The 7889-nt window shown below is 40.2% G+C and overlaps 1 long non-coding RNA gene across 1 annotated transcript; it reads right to left on the bottom strand.

Annotated features, from left to right (window-relative positions):
* Nucleotides 1-3780: 3780 nt before the first annotated feature.
* LOC125322390 lies at nt 3781-7639 on the bottom strand. The gene is made up of 2 exons (XR_007201965.1): nt 7489-7639; nt 3781-4225 (listed from the first exon to the last, which is right to left on the bottom strand). It is a non-coding gene; the product is annotated as an uncharacterized LOC125322390 (long non-coding RNA).
* Between the last annotated feature and the right edge of the window lie 250 nt (nt 7640-7889).

The raw sequence follows: 7889 nt of genomic DNA, 5'->3' as shown, positions 1-7889 counted from the left end.
AAAAGACAACGTAGTTATTTAGAGAGGAAGGGATTTGAGAAAAACAAATTTGGTGATTCTGGTCAACATTATATAGAAAGTCTATGCAAATCTGGGAAATAACTCAGATCTCTGAGTTTGTCCTTTGACACTATCTCCTTGTGCTGCTCCATTCTCTTTCATTGTTTTACTCCACCCTACATTGTATTACTGACAAATATTAATGGAGCTTCTGTCTCTACTTCCCTTCACCGGGGTTAATACTGTACCCAGGCTGACCAGAGGTCTCACAGCTGATATTCAGTGGGACTTTCACAGTTAATGTGCAGCAGAAGAAACTATATATTGTGTTTCTTTTTTTTCCCTTTTTTTTCCTGAGAGTTTCTCCTCTATCACAATCATTTCTGTGATGTTTTCCTGGTTTTATCTGTTAACTATGTGTCAATAACTAAAACCAGTATTTGAGCAAAAGCCCTACCAAATCTTGACCATTTTTTTGGTGAGGCAATAACGTGTTTTTGAATGGAGCCCCAGATGTCTTTTTAGGATGCCCTGTAAACTTATGTTTAATTTCCTGTCTACTACCAGCCTTAGTCCATCAGTATTGCCCTTGCTTTCACAGACTTCTATATATCATGGAATATTTGTATTTTGGATTGTTTTCCCCGAGAAGTAATAGCTTCCATTTTACAGGCTGACACTCAACATAGTGCAACACATAACTTTAAACTTTTTTGTGTGTTATTTTTCTGTTTTCAGCAATGCTTTTTTTCCTTCATCATGAGTGTACATATGGAGGCTGGTTGTAAAGAAATGGTCATGTGAGTAAAATCCCAAATTCCTAGTAGGTCGGTGAAGTACTTTACTTCTGTCACCACTGACCCACCCATCCCTACATCCTGTTTTCAGGGACAGAGTTCAGAGGTACCGAGGGACAACCTGGCTCAGCTGCCCATTCAGTTTAATGGAACCTAATGAGTTTTCAAACGGATGGATTTTCATGAAACTCCTGACCTTAAGAGGAAAATGAAGTTTTTAAGGAAAAAAAAAAGTACATTGTGGAAAGGTTTAGTATGTGTGTGTATATTGGAGAAGGATTTATAACAAGGCTTTATGCTTCACCTATTGTGTTAAATTGATAAGCTCACTGACTCGTATATTTTAGTTACTGCAGCTGACACAGTCCGTTCATGACAACTTTGCCTCTTCTACAAGATGGTCCCCATCTCACCCTTCAAATTTAGGCCTCTGACTTAAGATATCACTTCATTACTTGTAGAGGACAAGAAATATCCTAATCTGAAAATTGGTGGAGAACTACCTAAGGTGTTCACTGGCCCCCACTGATTGCAGTGGGCTTAAACATTTCCTTCTCCAACAGAAGCCTAACTTAAACCAGCTACAACAGTGTGAAATGTCTCCCACCAAACTGAGTGTTTGCTCTTGTTCTTAAGCAAAACATTTTTTCATCTCACCAAACTCTTTTAGCTTTGATGCTGTCTTGGTTTGCCTCTGATAGCTAAGAGTCACTGGGCTGCAGCCCCTGAAGCCCAATGGGAACAACTTCCTTGCTCCCACAAAATTAATTTCAGATGTTGTGTAGCTAAATGACATAAGAAATCATCTTCATTATGGGTGTAATTCATTATGAGTGGGCTAACACAAGGATCTCTGTGTCCTTTCAAGTCTTACATGGGCCAGTGGAGCAGGACTTCACCTGGAGTGAAGAGATGTTTGAACCAGGGAAGACTTGTGTATGAAGCAGTGAAACTGCAGCATGCCCCAAACCCCAAGTATTTTGGATCTCAGGGGAAGCCCTTTGCCTCTGCTTTCACTGCCAGGAAAGCTTGGACACTTAAGCGTGGAGTCCCATATTTCAAATCAAAAAAGGTAATCAATGACAAACATTTTTGTAGCTTTTTTGAGGAGAGAACACATTACAGAGAACAATCATTTGCAGCTCTATGATCCATCTTTTAACTCCTGTCTCTCATTTCCTACTCATGATGTCTTGGCAACTGTTTCTGCTCCAGGAGGTATTTTTCCCTCCCCCTCCCACTCTCTCCGAAGTCTCTACACGTGCCAGGAAATAAGCAGGCACTGCCTCCCCCCATGCCCTGCCCCTCGGGGCGAGGCACCCCGGGCCAAGGGTGAGGAATGAATGCCAGGAGATTTCCTCCTGATTACCAAAGGTGAGTGATGGAAACGAGGGAACATTAGAAACGATTGCAGGAAACAGATATCCTTATCTTTCCTAGTTTCTCACAACAACAGCAGTTACCTGGGGCACACCAGACATTTTACTTCATGTAGCAGCTAATTATCAGAGACCAGCGGTACAAATACTGACAGCAGCTGTAGCTTGTATAGAGATCAGCCCTGGCTTGTGTTCTTTCCACCCACTATCTCTTCCAGACCTGGTTTGTAACTCAGGTTATATCACTTCAAAGAATTTGACCTTCCTCTCTGTCATCCAGCTGCAACACACCGAAGCAAAGGAAATGGGTTTACATTGAAGTGGAAGAGAAATCAGTTCAGAGATTTAAATCCTCAAAGAAAATATTTTTTCCTTCTTAGAAAATCATTCCCTATCTACTGCTAAAGGGTGCTGCCTGGAAGCACAGATGATCCATTTCTTCTACATATGTAAAATAAAGATTTAGATGATACACAAGAGATGCTTTTTATATATTCAGCAGAATTATTCTCAGGCGAACATATTAGGTATCTATTGCTGCTGCACACTAAAAATAGAAGTGTCAGTGTTTTGGATTTAACTGATTCAAACACTGCACTAAGAGAAACAGATGCCCCATTTCTGGGACTCACATGGTGAACCACCAGCACGAAAGTTTGAAGCAACACAACCTGCAGAAACAATGGAAGCATCACAAAAACACCTTGTGGAGAGCAGGGAGGATGAATGCTGCAGATCACTATCTATGGCACCCTTAATACAGGATTTTATTTAAATAATATTTTTTTTTACCATTACTTTTCTCATTGTATATTCCAGCACATAAATGAGACAACTACATGAGGCTTCCCAGTATCTCTTGCGGAGTTACAGAAATCTGCCAATACCCTCCTGAACGCCGTGACAGAAGAGTGGAACTTTCCTCAGTGTGCAATTCCTGCGTGCAGAAACAGGAGTATTGATGTACATCTAACACAGAGACTCCCAAACTGCTGACTGTGGGCTGGTGGTGATCCACATCATCACCTCTGCCCTGCAGACACACTGTGTTTAAATTGAATACTAAAGGTGCACCGTGATTTTTGCTGATGACTGACATTCGTTCAGGATCCTAACAATTTGGGAATAACAATTTGAGACCTGTCACTGATCAGCTGTGAGCAAGATGCTTCACCTCTGTGTGCCTTTGTTTCCCTTCCAGCACCATCTGCTTTGCTTAATTAAAGCGAAAGCTCTTCTCTGTAAAGACCTTCCCTTCACAGGCATTTGTGAAATGCTTTTCACAGTGCACCTCCGAATTCATTCAGGACACAGAGCTGCCAAGCTAACATTGATTACTACTATTAACAATCTCTGTTTTAACTTGTCAGCTATGACAGCAGTATTACTAACAGCGTAGGAAACTAGAATCTTAAGAAGCAAAAAACCAAGCACAATTTAACATGAAAAAGGACTTTGTTTTGTTTGGGGTATTGCCCTTTCAATCAAATACGAAAAGAATCCTTACATCCAAATGTGTATGCTAAACTATCGTGATCTTCTGCAGATTGCTGTGGAGTGTAGCAACCTCTGGGTGTGTAGGATACTTCAAAGCACTTTGCTTCTCAAAGCATCATTTTTCATACAGTCATTTGCATGCAGTTTTGCAGTCTTGTTTTTAATGGATTTTTCAAAATGCTAATTTTTGCCTACTCTGCTATAATCTACTTAGAGTTTGGGTGGGATCTTACACAAGGGATGCAAGGGATGTGCAAGGGATAATATCGGGAAGAAATCAAAGGCAAAGACTGTTGCCTAGTTTTAGTTGCAGAAATAAAGCTGTTTCAACGCAACCCTAATTACAGTTTTGTGGTGCTTTGTCGAGCCTTGCTGATAAGTTTCCGCGGTAAACAGCTCTTCATTGTTCTTTCACATTCAATCACCATGGCAACTAGCATTTTAGGGTTTGATCCTGAGAGATGCCAAGCACCTGCTTCTGTGACAGTATCTATGGGAGAGGAGGATTCGAGACATCTTATAAGATCAGTCCTTTCAATGACAACAGATTCACTATAGGAAAGAAAAAAAAAAAGGTATGAGGAAACAAAAAGCTTTTGATGTGCCTTTTTGAAAGAAATTGTGAAAAAAAAAATCACAGGTAAAGCCTGGCCCCAGTCATACCCTACAAACATACACAGTATCTGACACTGCTGCTCATGGGTGTAGCGCAATACAAAACAAAACAACATAAAACTCACCTCATTCAAACAAAGCAAAGCAAAACAAAACAAGCAACGACAACAATAGAAAGAGGCCTAACGAGCCTAAGGATCTAACTCCAAAGGAAATGCAAGTCAAACAGAGCCTCAGAATGTCACTAACAAAATGTCGGGAAGATTAATTCCCTTTCATTCATTGCCAAATACTTCATTGCCTTCTTATTGTGAAAAAAAGATATTGCTTGGGAGGTCAAACTCAGGTGATAAACAGCTGAGCAAATTTTCTATTTTAGCTTCTGAAAAATCCCTGAGGGACTCTCTTTTGTCTTTCCTGCTTATGTTGACCTCAAGCTGTTGGTCAGAGCCTGGAGCAATCACTCAGTTTAGCAGAGTAGCCTTTTTTTTTTCTGTACAGCTCCATTTCCTCTGAATTTATCTCGATGTCTCAGTAAGAAGATAGAAGGTTTGTGTCAGCAGTTAGCAGACAGTTTGAATGTAAGCAGGTGTGAACATACCAATTGCTTCCTTATTTGATGCTGCCTGAACACGTTGGAACTAAGCAGTGAATGGCTCTCCTGCCCTCTGGTCCCTCGCCAGCTGTGCTCTCCCGCTGCCTCCCCGACAACCCCCTTCACCTGCCAGGGCTGCACAAGTCAGCTGCTCCACGCTCCACCCAGCCCAATTCTGCTGCCATGTGCAGCATTGCTAACCAGGGGAAAGTCATCAGCTTGAGGGCAATGTTTTTGTTTTCTCTACTTCAAAATATTGGTCCGGGTTCTGTATAAATGCAGATCCCCATCCGAGGGGCACAGTTACCTTCATCTGCATTAGCATGATAGGAACAAGGCAGCTCTTCTTCAGTGATATCTAAAGGGAGTGAGTCACTTTCTAGGTGTTTTCATTTCTTGTTAAAAAAAAAAAAAAAAGCATGCTAGGTCTCTATTTGCAAGTCACCTCAATCAGTGGCCCGGCTAATTAGAATGGGGAAGTTACTGTATTCATGCATGTACAACATTGTGAATTTAGGCATTTTGTCCTCGATTAGCCCTCAGGCTAAAAAAAAAAAAAAAAAGTTGTAAGATCTCACTGCATAGAAAGAAGTAGTTTCTTACAAGCATATCTCTTGTTCATCTCTGCAAATATGCACAAGAGAAGAAACCAGTTCTTCAGATGACAATTTGGGGACACCTTAACTGCAATCTTTGTATCTTGGTATTGCTATTAATGGTAAGGTTATGGTGAGGTTTTTATTGCTTTAAAAGATTTTTCTCAGGACACTACTTTTTTTTTTTTTTTTTTTTTTTAAACCTTTCTTTCTTGCTTTCATAGCCCAGATGTAAGAGCAACTGAAAGGAAAATAAAGATTAGGCAATGCCAGAATTAAAACAAAGCAATACGGGTTACATACAAACCATGGGAGATGGTTTAGTGGTGGACTTGGCAGTGTTAGGTTAACAGTTGGACTTGATTTCAGAGGTTTTTTCCAACACAAATTATTCTACAATTCCCTCTGATCTGGGTCTACCAGTGTGTCACCCTTAAAAATGAGTACTTTCAGATAAAGTCACACAGCTGCCTACTAGACTATATGATTCTAGAAGTTTATGAAGAAAGAGTATCTCCACACTTACAGTTAAGGCACAGATAGCTCTTGGTCCTATATGGGGAACCATGTCTAAAGAACTAGCAAAGAATATGTGATGGAATATTTATAGTCATCCAGGGTTACCATTAGGGGACTGAGTTAAGATTCTTTGAAATATATGGAAACACTGGCTTCATGACATTTAGGTCAGGAAAATTTCACAAGAAATTATTTGGAAAAAAGTCCTGTGATCTGGAGTAGATTCTGTCTTCTGCCACCTACCTCACAGTAAAGTAATACGTGTCACTAGTTAAACAGTGTTTGTAAAGTGCAGTCCTGAAAGAGGTGAAATCCAGTATTAAAAATGATGATGGAATTAGGTGTAGTTTAGGGTAGGAAGGACAGGTTGGCAGCAAAAAACATGTGCTATTTTACATGTCATTAACTTGCAGGTGAGCTGCTGATGGTCCAGTTCTTCCCTCTTCATTAAACCTGTTATAGACTGAAGTATTATTCATGTCAATTCAATGACTGGAAAATCTACACATACAATGTACACAGAGCAAAACTGAGCATTAGGGTGCTACAATTAAATACAAAATAAGATATGACTTAAAATAACTTTTCGCTCATCTTCCAGTTGAGAAATTCTTCTTCATGAGCAGGATCACCTACATTATTAATCCTGATACAGTAATGTAGCTCTGCTAGGGAGTGTGCCATCACAAAAATAATCCAGCTGCAGCACTGTTCTAAGAAGAGATGGGTAGGGATTCATCTATCTACACACGAAACAGTCACCCCAGGGTCTCCCTCTACCGAAAAAGATTGGTCAAAAAAGATAGGGTCCAAACCATGTTATCCTTAAGCAGACTTCTAAAACATGTTGAGGAATGCCCAGAAGTGCCCATTTGATTCAAACAGGAGCCTATAATATGCAGAAATTTATGCACTAAATGTAGGGGAAACAATTTTTACCCTGAATGTTTAGTCGAGATTCTCTACAGTTTGGAACCAAAATTTTCCTTGTATTTTGACTTTGTGTAATATCTAGTAGACCTTAGCTCTAACCCAGGACTGGTGCTTTAGCTCACTTGAGCAAAGCAATACTGGAAATTCAATGCTGTTACCTGCCCAGTAGATTCAGGTGAACTTTTGCCTCAGTGCAAAGCTACACTGAGACAATTTGTTAAACAAGTATAGTCAGTATTACCACTTCACACTCTCTGCTAAAGTCTTTTCCAGCCACAGCTGCTCCTGCTTTCTTCCTTCATGAATGTTATTGCTCTGCAAACATTCTCTGTAGAAGGCTGCAGCAGCAATCAGTAAATTTACTTCTTTTTAGGTTATTACAGTGTCCAGGCCACAGCCACAGCTAAAAGAAGGCTCCAGGATTATACCCAATGAATATAAAGAAAAGTAGTTGTAATGCAGTGAATACCAGATCATTTAAATGTACAAAGTCCAAAGGATCATAGCTGTAAGAGTTGCCCAAGTTCTTGTGAACTTACTTCATGCTGTGTACTTACACATCTTTTTCACATCCATTTTCCCCTTGCAGCTGCCTGTAGTCTTAGGCAAGGTAGAATCATCATGTCAGCAGTGCATATGTGTGTGAACATCTCTTTTTCTCCTGTTTTCTCTCTAAATATATGTTTATCTCTATGCTGAGCTACACATCTGTTCTATGTGTCCAGGGTGTGTGTGTGGAGAGGCCAATTTGCTGGTTATAACAGGTAAATGGCTAATATTTCCACTAACCCAGTAGTTAGCAGAGCTCTGTTCTGAATCTTTTGGCAACTTTCATGATCCAACTGTAGCAGTAGATTTAGTTCTAAGAAGTACCTCATCTTTACGCTGTGCAAATTAAACACCAGCTGGATATGTGAGATACTGAGTGACGCCTCCCTCTCCAAGAATATGACCCAGC

The sequence above is a fragment of the Corvus hawaiiensis genome, chromosome 3, assembly GCF_020740725.1.
Source record: "Corvus hawaiiensis isolate bCorHaw1 chromosome 3, bCorHaw1.pri.cur, whole genome shotgun sequence".
Classification (NCBI taxonomy): Eukaryota; Metazoa; Chordata; class Aves; order Passeriformes; family Corvidae; genus Corvus; species Corvus hawaiiensis.
This window is presented reverse-complemented; position numbering and strand designations above follow the sequence as displayed.